Source organism: Dreissena polymorpha, chromosome 13 (genome assembly GCF_020536995.1).
Source record: "Dreissena polymorpha isolate Duluth1 chromosome 13, UMN_Dpol_1.0, whole genome shotgun sequence".
Taxonomy (NCBI): Eukaryota; Metazoa; Mollusca; class Bivalvia; order Myida; family Dreissenidae; genus Dreissena; species Dreissena polymorpha.
This window is the reverse complement of record NC_068367.1, coordinates 50,967,476-50,987,547: the sequence shown is the minus strand read 5'-3', so window position 1 is coordinate 50,987,547 and position 20,072 is coordinate 50,967,476. Positions and strand designations below refer to the sequence as shown.

The following is a 20,072-nucleotide window of genomic DNA, read 5'->3' as shown; positions in this document are numbered from 1 at the left end:
ATGTTCGTCAGATGTTAAAATACAAATGCACTGCTGTGCATTGGGTGATAATCAGATGTTTAAAATAGAAATGCACAGCTGTGCTTTGGATGTTCACCAGATGTTTAAAATACAAATGCACAGCTGTGCCTTGGGTGTTCATCAGATGTTTAAAATACAAATGCATAGCTGTGCATTGGGTGTTCGTCAGATGTTTGAAATAGAAATGCATAGCTAGATCGCGATTGTTAAAATGCTTTTTGTTGAAAACCCAAACAACACTTTCGTGATCGAAATTCTGTGTTTTAGATTGTAATTTTAAGTATGTAAGAGATTTTGCATATTGTTTCCAATTCACAGCTGTACATTTCTATTTTAAACATCTGATTAACACCCAATGCACAGCTGTGCATTTCTGTTTTAAACATCTGATTTACACCCCATGCATAGCTGTGCATTTCTATTTTAAACATCTGACCAACACCTAATGCACAGCTATGCGTTTATATATTAAACATATGACAAACACACATTGCACAGCTATGCATTTATATATTAAACATCTGATGAACACCCAATGCACAGCTGTGCATTTAAATTGTAAACATCTGACGAACACCCGATGCACAGCTATGCATTTCTAATTTAAACATCTGACGAACACCCAATGCACAGCTGTGCATTTCCTTTTTAAATATCTGATAAACACCCAATGCACAGCTGTGCATTTGTATTTTAAACATCCGACGAACATCCAATGCACAGCTGTACATTTTTATTTTAAACATCTGATAAACACCCAATGCACAGCTGTGCATTTCTATCTTGAACAGCTGACGAACACCCAATGCACAGCTATGCATTTATATATTAAACATCTGATGAACACCCAATGAAAAGCTGTGCATTTAAATTGTGAACATCTGACGAACACCTAATGCACAGCTATGCATGTCTACTTTAAACATATGAAGAACACCCAATGCACAGCTGTGCATTTCTATTTTAAAGATCTGATGAACACCCAATGCACAGCTGTGCATTTGTATTTTAAACATCTGACGAACACCCAATGCACAGCTGTGCTTTACCCAATGCATAGCTGTGCATTTCTATTTTAAACATCTGATTAACACCCTATGCACCGCTGTGCATTTCTGTTTTAAACATCTTATGAACACCCAATGCACAGCTGTGCATTTGTATTTTAAACATATGACGAACACCCAATGCACATCTTTGCGTTTCAATTTTAACATCTGGCGAACACCCAATGCACAGCTTTTCGTTTATATATTAAACATCTGATAAACATCCAATGAACAGCTGTGCATTTAAATTGTAAAAATCTCACGAATACCTAATGCACAGCTATGCTTTTCTATTTAAAACATCTGACGAACACCCAATGCACAGCTGTGCATTTCTTTAAACATCTGATGAACACCCAATGAACAGCTGTACATTGTATTTTAAGCATCTGACGAACATCCAATGCACAGCTGTGCATTTATATTTTAAACATCTGATTAATACCCAATGCACAGCTGTGCATTTCTATTTTAAACATCTGACAAACACCTAATGCACAGCTATGCATTTATATATTAAACATATGATGAACACACAATGCAAAGCTATGAATTTATATATAGTAAACATCTGACGAACACCTTATGCACAGCTATGCATTTCTAATTTAAACATCTGACGAACACCCAATGCACAGCTGTGCATTTCTTTTTATATATCTTTTAAATTGTAAAAATCTCACGAATACCTAATGCACAGCTATGCTTTTCTATTTAAAACATCTGACGAACACCCAATGCACAGCTGTGCATTTCTTTAAACATCTGATGAACACCCAATGAACAGCTGTACATTGTATTTTAAGCATCTGACGAACATCCAATGCACAGCTGTGCATTTATATTTTAAACATCTGATTAATACCCAATGCACAGCTGTGCATTTCTATTTTAAACATCTGACAAACACCTAATGCACAGCTATGCATTTATATATTAAACATCTGATGAACACCCAATGAAGAGCTGTGCATTTAAATTGTAAACATCTGACGAACACCTAATGCACAGCTATGCATTTCTAATTTAAACATCTGACGAACACCCAATGCACAGCTGTGCATTTCTTTTTATATATCTGATGAACACCCTATGCAGAGCTGTGCATTTGTATTTAAAACATCCGACGAACATCCAATGGAAAGCTGTACATTTCTTTTTTAAACATCTGATTAACACCCAATGCACAGCTGTGCATTTTGTTTTAATCATCTGATTAACATCCAATGCACAGCTGTGCATTTGTATTTTAAACATCTGATGAACACCCAATGCACAGCTGTGCCTTTGTATTTAAAACATCTGACGAACACCCAACGCACAGCTTTGCGTTTCTATTTTAACATCTGACGAACACCCAATGCACAGCTATGCATTTATATATTAAACCTCTGATGAACACCCAATGAACAGCTGAGCATTTAAATTGAAGACATCTGACGAACACCTAATGAATAGCTGTGCATTTCTATTTTAAAGATCTGATGAACACCCAATGCACAGCTGTGCATTTGTATTTTAAACATCTGACGAACACACAATGCACAGCTGTGCATTTCTATTTCAAACATCTGATTAACACCCTATGCACCGCTGTGCATTTCTGTTTTAAACATCTGATGAACACCCAATGCACAGCTGTGCATTTGTATTTTAAACATATGACGAACACCCAATGCACTGCTTTGCGTTTCTATATTAACATCTGACGAACACCCAATGCACAGCTATTCATTTGTATATTAAACATCTGATGAACACCCAATGAACAGCTGTGCATTTAAATTGTAAATATCTCACGAACACCTAATGCACTGCTATGCATTTCTATTTTAAACATCTGACGAACACCCAATGCACAGCTGTGCATTTCTTTAAACATCTGATTAATACCCAATGCACAGCTGTGCATTTCTATTTTAAACATCTGCCGAACACCCTATGCATAGCTGTGCATTTCTATTTTAAACATCTGACAAACACCTAATGCACAGCTATGCGTTTATATATTAAACATATGACGAACACACAATGCACAGCTTTGCATTTATATATTAAACATCTGACGAACACCCAATGCACAGCTGTGCATTTAATTGTAAACATCTGACGAACACCCAATGCACAGCTATGCATTTCTAATTTAAACATCTAACGAACACCCAATGCACAGCTGTGCATTTCTTTTTTAAATTTGTGATGAACACCCAATGCAGAGCTGTGCATTTGTATTTTAAACATCCGACGGACATGCAATGCACAGCTGTACATTTCTATTTGAAACATCTGATTAACAGCCAATGCACAGCTGTGCATTTCTGTTTTAAACATCTGATTAACACCCAATGCACAGCTGTGCATTTCTGTTTTAAACATCTGATGAACAGCTAACATCTAACAGCCAACTTTACAAACCTTATAGTTTGTGCATAATTGGTGTTTAATTGTGCAAAACAATATACATACTTGTGTTATAGTGATATCGTTCGGTTTAGAGACGCAGAGAAACAATCGTCGTTTAACATATTTTTAGGACATTATGAATTCAAAATTCAAACGTGATGCGCTTAAACTAGCTTTACCATTTAATGTTACAACCATACGTAGTATTGCTACCGTAGCGCCCGACTGAAAAATCGAATATGATACGGACCCAATCTGTGAAAAATGGGTTAAAGGGTTTAATGCATGTGCGTAAAGTGTTGTACGGGATTAGCCTGTGCGGACTGATTTTGATTTATCGTTGAAAGGGACACTCTTCTTGACGAAAGTTCTGATTAGGCAAAAAGTTTGAGGACTGAACATGCTGATTTGCGACTTTTCTTTACGCACATGCATCAAAACCCGTTCTTTGAAGTGCATCTCATATACTTGTGTGATAAATAAAAGTGTGAAATAATTGTGAATACCTTAATACGAACACTTTTATAGATAAACCTTTGCAGTTATACTAGTAAATTGATGATAAAAGACAGCTTAATGAAATACCGAATGGAAAAAAAAACCTGTATTATTCCTGTGTACTCGTTTCTGTAGGAAAGTCCATAGGGTTATTTTACCACTAGTGGTTACAAGCAACAAAACCTTATAATTAAATTATGTCGTTTAACAATGACATGACAATTTCCTTTTGGCGTAACTGAATATACCGAGGAATTCATGGAATTTCCGTTTATAACCGGGGACCTTAGCTTAAATCATTTGTATTGTTTCAAGGTTCGTTTCTATGTTTGTCTCTTTAATGCATATATTGTTGGCCTCTTGTGTCAAATACAACATAAGCTGATACTATTTTCATATATGTAGAGAAAGTATAATTCAGTATGCTTTTTTAGAGTAGTTTAATACAATATTTGTATCGGAAACGCGTGCAAGCGTTTTATCAGAGCATTCAATGAATGTGTGCGTCATGCTACTGTTATTTATTTTTTCTTTGTGATTTAGTTGAAGTAAAATTAACTCAGATTTTTTTTGGAGCGTTCATTTTAATTTTAAAATTAATTCACTTACGTGGTATCAACATTAAATCATCGCGTTTATAGCAATATATATTGCATTATTATTCAAAGGGAAAACATTATTTGATATATGTAAAATGTCAATGAATAAATGATAAGTGCGAAAAGTTCAATGGTTTGCATTTACCTATTGTGTATGCACTATTATGCATTATTCGAGGGCGATGAATACATTACAGGTAATTTATTTCACGAAAGTATTTAAATTATTCAATTTCAACCTTATGTTATTGCGATTAATGTTGAGAAGGAATTCTAATGCCCGCGTTAACTTAGGAAGAATAAGGAATCACTCTAGACCGCACGGTTCTTTCCATAAAAATGCATCTATCTGATGACAAGAACAATCAGTGTGACCCTTTAGAAATTCAAAGTTCGGTTCTTTTTATATATTTTTGTTATGTTAACAAAAATGTGCATAATGGTATGCAATGCAAATCGAGGTTTACACAAGAAATTACTTTTAGAGATTTTTTATTCACGCTCGTTCCTACCTTTTGTATGTATGTATTTTAAAATACAACATATATGTGAAAAAACCAGTCAAACTCTATACGCATATGTTAGAAACGTATTTGAATGTTCTAAATATGTGAAATTTAAACGAAGTGGACAGTGAGCACATAAAGAAAAAACATGTATATTTGCAGGCATTGAACTTTCTTGGTGTAAAAAATGTCTTTAAATGATTTGCGTCGTTCGTGGTTCAGTCAACTGATCAAATAAACTAAAAGTAGTGTGAGACAAATATATTATTTTACAGTTTACGCAAAACGCGAGTTTGGAGGCTGTATTCAGAACTGATTAATAATTTTACTTACTAAAATAGTCATGTATGGATGTTCTGGAAAAGTGAGCATGCCAAAACATGTTACGATGATAGGGGACCAATCAAATGTGACCATTCTTTCATCAATGGTTGACCACTTATCTTAATTTTATTTTCGACTTTTGAATTGTTAATATCAGCATTTGTTTTGACATGTTGTGGGGCTTTGTTTATGCTGTAGAAAATGCAATTAAATGTCAACAAATATTATGACAGTCTCTCAGCCTTGAGAAAAACTTAAAATTAAAAATTGAAGAAAAAAAAAGCATTTTAGAATCCAAGGCTGTCAGTTTGTTTGGAGAGTGAGGGTGAATATTGCTTGTTATAAGGAGACATAAGGAGGATCGTAAACAAGTATGAATATTTTAACGTCTTTTAAGTTCGATCTGTGAAACATTCCTCTACAATTGTATTGTTTGCCGTATATTTTTTAAATAAACCAAACTACATTGAGTACATTCCTTACACATCTTTGTAGAATTTGTATAAAGGAAACAAACAGGAGATTAACCTTTTGTTAGTGAACCGGATGATTAAAATAAAATTAATCGGTATTAAATACTCTTGTACTAGTGATATCTGAATATCTGACATTTTTCGGTATTAAATACGTATTTATCATTGCGAAAATATTTGCATTCGTACACAATCATTAACAAGTGGAATGTTCGATTTGATGGATGTGTCACAGAATTGGTTGCGACCTTTTTTTGCTAGGTCGAAGTTATAGTGCCCGATTACACAACTGTAGACTCGCCAAGATTAGCGCGCTCATCTGCAATACATTCTTCACCTTATTTTGTCAAAGCGATTTCAAATTCCGTCTAGTTTGCAAGCAAAATGACTAGCCCAAAGCTTTCATACCAGCCCGATGAAATGGTATTAACTTCACCAGTTTGTGTTGGCAATAGATATCTCAATTCTCTCGACATATTACTGTACTGTGGTTATTTATCAACTGTATTTGCATTGATCATAATCATAGATTAAAAACAACATAAATAGCACTGATCATGGGCTTCGGTGCAAGTGCGAAGATTGGTAATTATAAACGTTAGTCGCGTCCACTTTTTGAACACACGTGATAATTTTTAGGACTGTCGCTTAAAACCTTATCAAAAGCTCATAATTGCATGGATTTTAATCAATTTTGACTCACCTCTTTAAGAATTCCACTGTTGAGTGTTTACGTTTCGCTCGTTTTAGCCCAATTCCTCAGCAACTTGCTATATGTTTGGGCTTATAGATACAGTACAATACATTAATCGTATTTTATAGTATGTTATCTCACGTAAGGTTATATTTTCACTTTACTTTGTTGATGCCTAAATGCGAAATCAATGTGCAAGTTTTTGTATAGGTCTACTGCGAACCTTTAAATGTTTCCCTTTTCGGTTAAATTTGACGTTCAGTTATACAATAACAGTTTCAACGTCTGTTCAACCTGTTTTCTCGACAGACATATTAAATAACATAGTATATTTCAATCAAAAACCCACTGACCGACAAACGGTCGGGTTACGATTTACAGAAAACAGTACAAAAGGTTTAAAGGTCAAACGCAACGTTTTTTTAGTAAAGATAGGAATTAACTGCGTTAATCAGTATACTTGCTATCGTATTTGATGATTTAATTTGCTTCATCAATCTAACAATCAATTTAACAAATAACAACTTTACACTAACATTTTAAGTCAATGACAGTCCGTAGTAAATATTTATATGGACTATTTCAAGTGGCGTTACTGTGAAAGATCACACAGCAATTAGACTCCATACAAGGCATCACTTTCGATTCTAATAGGCAAAGCTGATGTAACATATGACTTAATAAGTGAAAAAATTCACCAATGGCAATATTTGTGCATCAAAGCAGGTTTTGAACCGGATGCGAACAAACTTTTTTTTTGGCACATTTTAGGTAGAATTCATGAAGAAGCAGCATTTCTGATGTCATTTGACCCAACAAAAGGGCTTGCTTGCATGGACAAACAGCACACTTGACTTCCTGACTAAAACAAAGTCATCGTCAGACATGAGCTTTAAGTCTTTTGTCACACCTGGACCTATGATTCCTCGGCTCGATTGCCGTCTCGGACAGGCTCCGGAAAGTGTAAGTCTGGTCCGGGTGCTCAATTCCGGGTAATCTGAGAAAACAAAAAAGGTTTTTTGTGCACATTTACCCATTACGATGCCAACTTATGTAAGTTAGATACAATTAGAGTAAGCTTTCAATAGTCTTCGTTGCTTTATTTGCTGCAAATATTTAATTCACCACGCCGGCATCACATTGCCGGGCACACTGGTTAAGTTATCGCCACCACAAAATGTGGTTTCAGAGCTGCAGAAAATGTAAAACACCCAATTTTCCTAATTCTGGTGACAAAAGTGTGCCAGGATATCAAAGAAATCATTTTACAATAGATTTAATTAAAATAACGGCGTTCTAACCTGCAAAGACACCGATCCTCTCGACACGACTGGGTGAGTGTTGAGGGCCGTCTCCGAATCAGTCATCGTCGCTGTCGTTCTCAAACCTCGTAGCTACAAAATGCCAACTTTTCAGGAGAGAGAAATAACCGTCTCATTTTTTTATAGGAAACCTCGTAGTTGCAAATAAAAAAATTATAAAAACGTTTTTGTCAAATTTCTCCAAACGAAACGACGTACCTATAGGTGAAATGGCGTCGCTACGACTTTTCGCCGGGAAAAAAGCCAACAATCATTCTACAACATTTCGTCACGTCACGTGGCTTTTTCAAGGGCTCTGATTGGCGTAGAGCTACGAGATATAGCACAAAACACGCGCCAGACTTCATATATTCGGAAAAGACGAAAAAAATATTTTGAAAATTTTGGAGCTACGTGGTTTGAGAACGACAGCGACGTCATGCTGTACAGTTTTTGATGGCCTGTCACTTCAGCCGGAATTGTAAACCATTTAAACGACAGTTCAGGCAGAGCTATAGACCCATTTCGACACCGCCTACAAATGAACAATTAGGTTTAGACATAATATTGAGGTCACTTAAATACAGATCCCCTGGTGTTTTTCACGCAGGGTATATCACAACAACATTCTTCCAGGAAAGAAAGCAGTATATTATTATCATTAATGTGTCTTCAGCTGAATACTTGATTTTACTTGAACTCAGCAAGATATCCAAACAGGAAAAATAAGGCAAGTAGTGTTTTTCTGAGTAGATCTGCCTGACGGGGTTGAAGGCGAAGGCAGATAGCAGTGTTGGTCCAAAATTGGCGGGCACTTTTAACAGTTAAAGGCTCAAAAAGTAAACAATGCTAATAATTACAGATGAAATAAAGATATGCATATGGTTCATTATTAAGATTGATGCAAATTAATGACAAAATGGCACTGAAAAACAATACCGAGTATTTAACTAGTCTTAGAATATGTCTCCGGAACAGGTTTCGGTGTGATTTTCCAGCATTTACCCCCCTTATGACCCCAAGGGCATCAGCCCAATCGCAAACAGCCCTAATTAGGGTTAAAATGCCATCTGACAGTTATCTTTTGCAATACAGAGAGTTTTTGATGGTCAAATGTCAAAATTCTGGCAGACCACTAACTTGGTCGGCAGTTCTTTAAGAGAACCTAAACCCTTAAAATTTTAATTAAAGGCACTTTTCCCACAGGTATAATCTGTTATGAGAAAGTTCACAAAGTTCCGGTACAATGAACTACAGATTTATTCATTAAAGTTGCCGTTGAAAGCGTCATGCGTAACAGCGTTTCGCGTCAAGAATTAAGGTAGAAAAGCCAAACTTGGTTACATCATACATGCAGCAATTAAACTCCATACAAGGCAACACTTTCGATTCTAATATGCAAAGTAGATCTGACTTCATAAGTGAAAAAAATCACCAATGGCAATATTTGTGCATCAAAGCAGGTTTTGAACCGGATGCGAACAAACTTTTTTTTTGCACATTTAAGGTAGAAATCATGTAGAAGCAGCATCTCTGATGTCATTTGACCCAACAAAAGGGCTTGCCTGGATGGAAAAACAACACACTTGACTTCCTGATTAAAACAAAGTCATCGTCAGACATGAGCTTTATGTCTTTTGTCGCACCTGAACCTATGATTCCTCGGCTCGAGTTCCGTCTCGGACAGGCTCCGGAAAGTGTCAGTCTGGTCCGGGTGCTCAATTCCGGGTAATCTGAGAAAACAAAAAAGGTTTTTTGTGCACATTTACCCATTACGATGCCAACTAATGTAAGTTAGATACAATTAGAGTAAGCTTTCAATAGTCTTCGTTGCTTTATTTGCTGCAAATATTTAATTCACCACGCCGGCATCACATTGCCGGGCACACTGGCAAAGTTATCGCCACCACAAAATGTGGTTTCAGAGCTGCAGTAAATGTAAAAAAAACAAATTTTCCTAATTTTGGTGACAAAAGTGTGCCAGGATATCAAAGATATCATTTAACAATAGATTTAATTGAAAATATCGGCGTACTAACCTGCAAAGACACCGATCCTCTCGACACGACTGGGCGAGTGTTGAGGGCCGTCTCCGAATCAGTCATGCTGTACAGTTTTTTGATGGCCTGTCACTTAAACCGGACTTGCAAACCAATTGGACGACAGTTCAGGCAGAGCTTGAGATCCATTTCGACACCGCCTACAAATGAACACTTAGGTTTAGGCATAATATTGAGGTCACTTAAATACATATCTCCTGGTGTTTTTCACGCAGGGTCTATCACAACAACATTCTTCCAGGAAAGAAAGCATAATATTATTATCATTTATGTGTCTTCAGCTGAATACTTGATTTTACTTGAACTCAGCAAGATATCCAAACAGGAAAAATAAGGCAATGTAGTGTTATTCTGAGTAGATCTGCCTGACGGGGTTGAAGGCGAAGGCAGATAGCAGTGTCGGTCAAAAATTGGCGGGCATTTTTAACAGTAAAAGGCTCAAAAAGAAAACAATACTAAAAATTACAGATGAAATAAAGACATGCATAAGGTTCATTATTGAGGTTGATGCAAATTTATGTCAAAATGTCACTGAAAAACAATACCGAGTGTTTAAGTAATCTTAGAATATGTCTCCGGAACTGGTTTCGGTGTGACTTTCAAGCATTTACCCCCCTTATGACCCCAAGGGCATCAGCCCAATCGCAAACAGCCCTAATTAGGGTTAAAATGCCATCTGACAGTTATCTTTTGCAATACAGAGAGTTTTTGATGGTCAATTGTCAAAATTGTGACAGACGACTAACTTGGTCGGCAGTTCTTAAATGTTACGCATGCGCAAATAATTTCTTTCTATATTACATATAAAATAGTTGAAGATCGATATCAATTTTTACCATGACCAAGCGTTTCAGCACTATATCATCATACATCATTGGAAAGATAAATGGATAATCTTTTGCAAAAATGCATGTCATCAAATTCTATGTGTTGTAACTCAAAATATTTACCTTAGAATAGGCACACCAGTTTTGACAGATGTGGAGGCGACCATTTTGGGCTCAAAGAGAATGACCTACTTTCAACGCCGGGAACCATCAACAGAAAAAGCAGAGCACAAAAATTGCTTTTTTCTTATTGCTTACAAATATACCTTCAAATTAATACCAAAACATACCATTTGCAATGTATTTTACAAATCGTAGTCAGCATGCACTGAACAATATGTGCTAAGTATCAAGTTTATTGCATGTAACCCTGCAATCAGGGGTTCCGGTTTGGGGTTATGTGACCTTTAAGAGAACCTAAACCCTTCAAATTTGAATTAAAGGCACTTTTCCCACAGGTATAATCTGTTTTGAGAAAGATCACAAAGTTCCGGTACAATGAACTACAGATTTATTCATAAAAGTTGCCGTTGAAAGCGTCATGCGTAACAGCGTTTCGCGTCAAGAATTAAGGAAGAAAAGTCAAACTTGGTTTCATCATACATGCAGCAATTAGACTCCATACAAGGCATCACTTTCGATTCTAATAGGCAAAGCTGATGTGACTTAATAAGTGAAAAAAAAAATCACCAATGGCAATATTTGTGCATCAAAGCAGGTTTTGCTAACCAAACAAAAGGGCTTGCTTGCATGGAAAAACAACACACTTGACTTCCTGACTAAAACAAAGTCATCGTCAGACATGAGCTTTATGTCTTTTGTCACACCTGGACCTATGATTCCTTGGCTCGAGTTCCGTCTCGGACAGGCTCCGGAAAGTGTCAGTCTGGTCCGGGTGCTCAATTCCGGGTAATCTGAGAAAACAAAAAGGTTTTGTGTGCACACTTACCCATAACGGTGCCAACTTATGTAAGTTAGATACAATTAGAGTAAGCTTTCAATAGTCTGTGTTGCTTTATTTGCTGCAAATGGTTAATTCACCACGCCGGCATCACATTGCCGGGCACACTGGCAAAGTTATCGCCACCACAAAATGTGGTTTCAGAGCTGAAGTAAATATTCCTAATTCTGGTGACAAAAGTGTGCCAGGATATCAAAGAAATCATTTTAAATAGATAAAATTGAAAATAACGGCGTACTAACCTGCAAAGACACCGATCCTCTCGACACGACTGGGTGAGTGTTGAGGGCCGTCTCCGAATCAGTCATGCTGTACAGTTTTTGATGGCCTGTCACTTCAGCCGGACTTGTAAACCAATTGGACGACAGTTCAGGCAGAGCTATAGACCCATTTCGACACCGCCTACAAATGAACACTTAGGTTTAGGCATAATAATGAGGTCACTTAAATACATATTCCCTGATGTTTTTCACGCAGTGTCTATCACAACAACATTCTTCCAGGAAAGAAAGCATAATATTATTATCATTTATGTGTTTTCAGCTGAATACTTGATTTTACTTGAACTCAGCAAGATATCCAAACAGGAAAAATAAGGCAAAGTAGTGTTATTCTGAGTAGATCTGCCTGACGGGGTTGAAGGCGAAGGCAAAAAGCAGTGTCGGTCCAAAATTGGCGGGCATTTTTAACAGTTAAAGGCTCAAAAAGTAAACAATGCTAATAATTACAGATGAAATAAATAAAGACATGCATAAGGTTCATTAATTAGATTGATGGTCAATTGTCAAAATTCTGGCAGACGACTAACTTGGCCGGCTGGCAACGACTAACTTGGCCGGCAGTTCTTAAAAATATGCAAATGAGTGCCGATAGAAATGCTCATGTTACCCATGGGACCCGTAAATGTCAGCCTGATTTGACGTTCGCAGCTCAAATAATTGAGACTTAATTAAAGATGGTCTCCTCAAAATGTACTTCACCATGATGTCTAGCAAAAAAGTTGTATGTATCACCGAATAGATATGTATTACTCATATTGAAATGGTATCATTGAACAAGTCGGAAACTCTTGTTTTACATTTGTCAAAATCAGTGCCTTTTATGTGTACACATTAACATTATAAGGTAACGTATGCAGACAGGATAAAAATGTTCATTCGGAATCGCAAATGAGGTGAAGGTCAATGTTAGTAAGTAAAGATAAAGGTTTTGTTCTTAACAACTCACTAACGAAATGAGATACGTGATTAAAAAGTCGTACATAAATGGCTTATTTCTTGACCAAGCATGGTTATACATATAACATGGTTCCAGTCAAGGTAACAGTCACTGAAAAATATAATTAAATTCGATGTACTTAATAACGTAAAATTATATCAAGCGATTCCACATGATGTTTTTGTGAATGGTAAATGCCACTATTACTGAAACAGAAACATGCTTTGGGTCTAAAATATCTTACAGAAAATTAGCTATTGTTATAAAACTACATTAATTGTATCCATACATAGTTTTTAACTCCATATTGGGTGGTTTTGATCACGACCAACATACAAGGTCATCTTTAAAAATTGAAAAGTGGCAATATGGTTAACTAAATAAAGAAAAAAAATGAAATTCTATAAATCACCAGAAAACTTTTAGCATCAACCAGCTAGTGTTTGTTGTAATTTGTGTACACAATGGTAATGTTAATACGATTGAGTTAGTTTGCGTGTAGATTTTTGCGTTAAAATAGTGTCGAATGCTGTCTGTATTATTCCTTATTTTAAAACAAATACAACACATATATTTATACAATGTTTTCCTTTTATTCGCAAACATAATTCAGTTGCACATCAAGCAATTATCGAGTATACAATGGTAGGCATGGTCTCATGTTGACAGCATTCGACGTGATTTATATCGGTACACAAGCTGACAAGAATGACGTATGGTACTTGGTCGAATGACGCGTTTGTTTGAACAATTGTTTTAAGTAGGAAACCCTGCGTTGACGTCACTTTTTATAGCACGATAAGAAAATGGTAACTGTATTGGGTATCCTTAGGTAACAGCGGATATCAAGAGTGACTTAAAAAGGCGTTTACGTTAGTTAAATCTAAATTGTTATTCGACATGTTTATCCAAACCTGTCTTCAAACGGCATGCTCAATGGTACAATGTAGCCGTATACTTCATAATTGATGTTCAATAGCCATTAAAAGTTTAAAAAGGCATTGAATTTTTTCGACAAACAGAGTATACTTCTTGAAGCCTTCCTATAATCAGAACTGGTGTTTCGGAAAACTTTAATGATTCTGGCTTTTAGGAAAACTGCGATGTATGTGTGTGTGTCGTCGTATACTAGTATTCTCCTATTCAGTCGACACAGGCTAATGAGAGACGCAACTTTCTTTGAAAGAATTTTTCATTTAGAGGATTAAAAAAAATGGCTAAAATCCAGACTTTGTGGAAAGTTTGGACTCGTATTATCCTCTGAGGACTTTTCCAAAGACCGGGGTTTCAGTGTTATTTATAAGCGAAAAATACTGACTTGTATTGGTACTAAATAAAGTCGGTTTGCAAGTTATAGTGTTAATTGAGAAATAATTCTCGGCAAAGTGTTGGTTATAGCCCCACTATTACCCCAATAACCAACAGTTTGCAGTTAATTATTTCGGTTCTACCACCAATTTATATATTTCATCTGTATACTATTATAACTATGTAATATACTCGTTGACGCAAAAAATATTAACACATGCTTTGAAGTGACGTCAATACACCAAATGCACAGGTTAATCTGGGACGACAATTTACGTACATACATTAAGTCCAGTTTTTGATAATTAAATACGTGACTATAAAAGAAATACATAAAGGCCGGCTATAGATAATCAATCTCGTGAATGTAATATAAATACATTACGAAGTGAGAATGAACAACACGATTCGCCAATGACAGATTCGGATATGTGTCACGAAGTTTTCTAGCAAAATTATGGCAAACCAAGTGGGCCTTACAATATTTCATCTGAAATTATTAAAACCGCATACACATGTAATTCTATTAAATCATACCTCAATATATATTCAAACATTTTTTAAACTGCACAATGCATCGAAAGCTGAGTAAAGGGTTACATCACTTAAATAATTAAAGACGAAGATTTGAAGAATGCAAAACATCTCCACTCTTGGAACCATGCGCACATACACTTGCATTTTTATCTCCACTCTTGGAACTATGCGCACATACAATAACATTTCTATCTCCACTCTTGGGAACATGCGCACATACACTCACATTTCTATCTCCACTCTTGGAACCATGCGCACTTACACTTACATTTCTATCTCCACTCTTGGAACCATGCGCGCACATACACTCACATTGCTATCTCCACTCTTGGAACCATGCGCACATGTACTTGCATTTCTATCTCCACTATTTGAACCATGCGCACATACACTCACATTTCTATCTCCCATCTTGGAACCATGCGCACATATACTCACATCTCCACTTTTGGAACCATGCGCACATACACTCACATTTATATCTCCACTCTTGGCACTATGCGCGCATACACTCGCATTTCTATCTCCACTTTTGGAACCATGCGCGCACATACACTCGCATTTCTATCTCCGCTCTTGGAACCATGCGCACATATACGCACATTTCTATCTCTTGATCTTTCTGAGTATTTCATTTTCATTTCATTTGGAAAAAACTGTCAAGGATTTTAGCAAAATTACAAGGCCATTATCAGAATTGCTTCCTCCAACATCAGTTAAAAAGGGCAAATCAAAACATCATAAACTTTGGAAATGGACTGACAATGAACAAGAGATATTTGATAAACTGAAGCACATTTTATGTTCTCCTCCAATTTTAGCGTATCCTGATTTCAATAAACCCTTTGAGTTGCATACCGATGCGTCAATAAAAGCTTGAGGTGCTGTCCTATACCAGACTCAAGAAGATAAGAAACGGGTTATTGCTTATGCAAGCCGTGCCTTGAACAAAGCCGAAAGAAATTACAGTGCCTTTAAGTTGGAATTCCTAGCTCTTAAGTGGGCAGTGACTGAAAAGTTTTCAGACTACCTATCTTTAAATCACTTTTCAGTTATTACTGATAACAACCCGCTTACTCATATCCTGTCTAGTGCGAAGTTGGATGCAACTGGTCAGAGGTGGGTAGCTGCATTAGGACAATACTCATTTGATATTGCTTACAGACCAGGCATGCAAAATACAGATGCTGATGGGATGAGTAGGTATCCATATGAACGGGTTGTAAATAATAATGCAGAAATGGTAACAATTGATGAACACACTGTAAAGGCAATATGTAACGGTATGATTACTGTAAATTCATACATTGAAACTTTGCCTATGGCTTCTCTCAATTTTGAGGAAATTGATGAAATAGGTCAAGGACTAGCACAAAAAGAATTAAGAGAAATCAGAAGAATGCAAAGGCAAGATCAGTTCATTGATCGTTGGAGAAAATACAAAATAGATGAGACAATTCCATCTGTATTCATGACAAAAAATGATTTTATTATGAAAAAACAGTTCAACAATTTTAAAATTAAACGTGGAATTTTATATAGAGTAATACATGATGAAGATCAAGTTATAGAACAACTTGTTGTACCAGACTGTTACAAAAAAGATATCCTAAAAGGAGTACATGACAATGTAGGCCATCCCGGAAAAGAAAGAACAATGAGGTTGATGAGGGAGAGATTTTACTGGCCAGGGATGGCAGCTGAAATAGATGATTATGTGAACAAATGTGATAGATGTTTAAGGCGGAAGTCTGTTGTAGGTAGAGCTCCACTAGTGAGTATTACCACAACATATCCTTTGGAATTAGTTTGTTTCGACTACTTGACTCTGGAACCATCTAAAGGAGGTATCAGTAACATCTTGATTATCACAGATCATTACACAAAATATGCTGTTGCCATACCGACAAAAAATCAAACTGCGAAAACAACAGCTGAAGCGTTTTACAACAACTTTGTAGTGAATTACGGAATACCAACACGTTTACATTCGGACCAGGGTGCTAATTTTGAAAGCGACATTATCAAGGAACTTTGTAAATTAACAGACATTAAAAAAAGCCATACAACACCTTACCATCCTCAAGGCAATTCAGGGCCTGAGAGATTTAATAGAACCTTATTGGATATGCTTGGAACCTTGAATAATGAACAGAAAAAAGATTGGAAAAAGTACATTGGACATCTTGTATATTCTTATAACTGTGTACCACATGAGTCAACAAGGTATTCACCATATGAATTAATGTTTGGAAGGAAGCCGAGACTTCCTATTGATGCAACATTTGAAAAAATCAGAGACCAAACAGTTAGTAAGGAGACAGATGACTACATTAAAGAGCTGAAAGAAAGAATGGACACTACCAGAAAGATAGTACAAATTCATACAGAAAAAGCCAAAACTAAACAGAAAAAAGGCTATGACAAAAAAGCAAAAGCTGTCAAAATATCTGTAGGAGATAAAGTTTTAGTTAAACGACTGGCATTTGATGGCAAACATAAAATTGAAGACAAATATGAAAATGAAGTATATGAAGTTGTGCAACAGCCAAGGGATGATATACCTGTATTCAAAGTCAGAAATGAAGATATTGGAAAAGAAAAAGTATTGCATCGAAACCATTTGTTTCGAATGGAGGGACAGGAAAATGAAAGTGAAGAATTGATTGCTGAGCAGTGCAAAGATTATGAAACAGACGTTTCAGTGAAAAAGGAGTTAGGTGACGTCACCAGAAATGATGATTCCGAAAGTGAAGAGGAAGCGTACTTTGTATATACTACATTGACAAATGGGGACGCCCATGCTTCAGTCACTAAGAGTAAGAATCAGGAGATTGAAAATCTGAGTGTTGATTCAGAATCAGAGTCTGAAACAAATGTTGAGTCAGATAATGTTGCAGTGGGAGATGCTGTAAGTAATCAACCTGAAGGGTTGGATACAAAGGAGAATGTTGAGCCCAAAGCTGATAATTCAGAGGTTAGTGAGGATATTGTACCAGATGAAGTGAATACAGGAATTACATCTGAACATATAGAGGCAAATAAAATAGAACCACAGGAAAAGAATAGGAACAGTAGTGGTATAGAAATTAATGCAGAAAGTTCAAGACATGAGATAGATCATAGTGGAAGTGTTAAGAGTAAAACACCACCTGTTCCTCAACTTCGAAGATCTGTGAGGCCTAGAAAACCACCCGATAGATATGGTGCGTATCTAATGACCTCAACGACACCAGAAACACTAGAAAGTAAAATAATGAATTTAAATGTTTTACTTAATTCAGGTGTTTTGGAAGATATGGATGTTGAAATTGCCAATAAATTAGTTGGGGCAATATTTCAGTGAAAACTGACAGGATTTGATATGTTTTTTTACATTGATTTTAAAATATGTGTGTAAACTTGTATATAGTTTTAACAATTACATGTGCATTGAAATGATTTCATAGAAGTATTATTTAGACATTATTGTCTGATTGTTATATTTGGTTTCTGAATACAAATCATTTCACAACATGTAAATGTTCAATGCTATGTTGAGTATTGATACATGTATATAATACATGTTATAATATTGTTGTATGTACATGCATGTTTTAGATTGTATTAAGGTTTATTTTGTATATAACTGTGTATTGCTTACAGTTACATCAAGCTGTCACATAATTTATGATAGAAATTGTGTTTATCTTAAATATGAGATACATATAATCTTGCATAACTAAAAAATAAAAAAAAATATAAAAAAAAAACAACATCATTAAAAATATAATTTAATTGTTCATTATAGTTTAAGTTAATCAAAACAATTTAAATATAAATGATAACAAAATTATAGTCAATGTAATCTTTTGTCTTTAATATAAATGTATACAATAATAAAACTAAATTAAAATAAAATGTTAATAATAAATAAATAAAATTAAAATATATTTTAGATTTTAAAAAAGACCTGCGAGGTCGCAGTTAAAAGGTGGGGAGGAGGAGCTTGGATTGGTTGGTGCAGTTACTATTATGTAGTGATTGAGTGTAATGTAGTTGACATTTTTTTTGTCGTTTAGATCTTGTATAGTATTATTTGTAATAAATACAATGTAGTTGTTTTTAATAAGTACCTAGAAGATAAGTTATGGAAGATTGACGGATTTGACTGATTGGGTCTATGACGGGACGTCATTTCTCGAAGTGGGGGAGTATGTGACCGGGTCGACTTTCTCCCGATTTGTCTTAATAGTGGTTTATAACCCTTACCTATTATTTTAACATTATATTTTCTTGAGTGTGATGACATGATCAAATCCGAGGGAAAAGGTGGAAGACATTTTTATGTAATCTAAAACCACCAGTTAAAACGTCACTCTAGTGGTCAATATTGGTTCGTATGTTTGTATTTGATTGTATGTTATTGAAAACGGTTGCAATGCATTGTTTTCTTTGTATTTTGTTTGAGGTTTGAACATGTTAAATGTTCAAATCATATGATTTCGCGAATGTTCAGAATGGCAGCAAATTAGTATATTCACTTTTAGATAACAACTTATACACTCAGTTGAAACACCATAATATCTGTTTGCATGCTCTAATTTACAGCACCAGTAGGGTGAGAGAGGATTGAAGGAAGAGAAAGAGAAAAGGGGACTCAATTCCACAAATTGGTAAGAATTGTATAAATTGTATTGTGTTGAATGAAATATTTGTTAACTCATTATTTGGAAAGTTGTTGATGCTGCGTTGCTGTATTTATGATTATTGTTGTCATTGTTGTGCATGGATCTTATATGAATGGTTGAGTCATATAAATTACATGTTAAGGCCACTAGAACAGAACTATTGTTTATTGTTTAGTATTTTATTGTTTTATATATTTCAGATCCTTCGATTGAGATTCACTCTGGGATACAAGTTATTTCTTCTGCATAATTTGATTATGAACTTCTAACCTTATTAAAAGAAGTGAACTTGGAAACTGTCTTGAATTATAAATTTATCTTGTGTATTGGTTTACAACACCCGTAACCAAGGGTTACAATATCTTAAATGCACCACTATAAGTCATGAAACCATATTGCCATGGCGTGCAAGGTAATGTGTAAATAAGCATTTATCGTACAGCTTATTTGTATATAATTCTCCACTAATGACGCATGTTAATCGGTCATGTCCCACCCATATTTTAAACGTAAGAAAAGTGGAGGCAGGAAAGCGAGAACTCATTCGTTTGCGTCACCGTTGCTAAACGGTACAGAACAGATTAAACACATTTTAAAAACCTTAGAAACAATCGGTCGAGGGT

The 20,072-nt window shown here is 35.6% G+C and overlaps 2 long non-coding RNA genes across 2 annotated transcripts; one reads left to right on the top strand and one right to left on the bottom strand.

The window, feature by feature from the left end:
• Positions 1-8,285: 8,285 nt before the first annotated feature.
• On the bottom strand, positions 8,286-10,037 carry LOC127856359 (uncharacterized). The gene is made up of 3 exons (XR_008037979.1): positions 9,908-10,037; positions 9,515-9,601; positions 8,286-8,403 (listed from the first exon to the last, which is right to left on the bottom strand). It is a non-coding gene; the product is annotated as an uncharacterized LOC127856359 (long non-coding RNA).
• Positions 10,038-19,160: 9,123 nt separating this feature from the next.
• LOC127856358 (uncharacterized) lies at positions 19,161-19,745 on the top strand. The gene is made up of 2 exons (XR_008037978.1): positions 19,161-19,434; positions 19,650-19,745. It is a non-coding gene; the product is annotated as an uncharacterized LOC127856358 (long non-coding RNA).
• Positions 19,746-20,072: the final 327 nt, after the last annotated feature.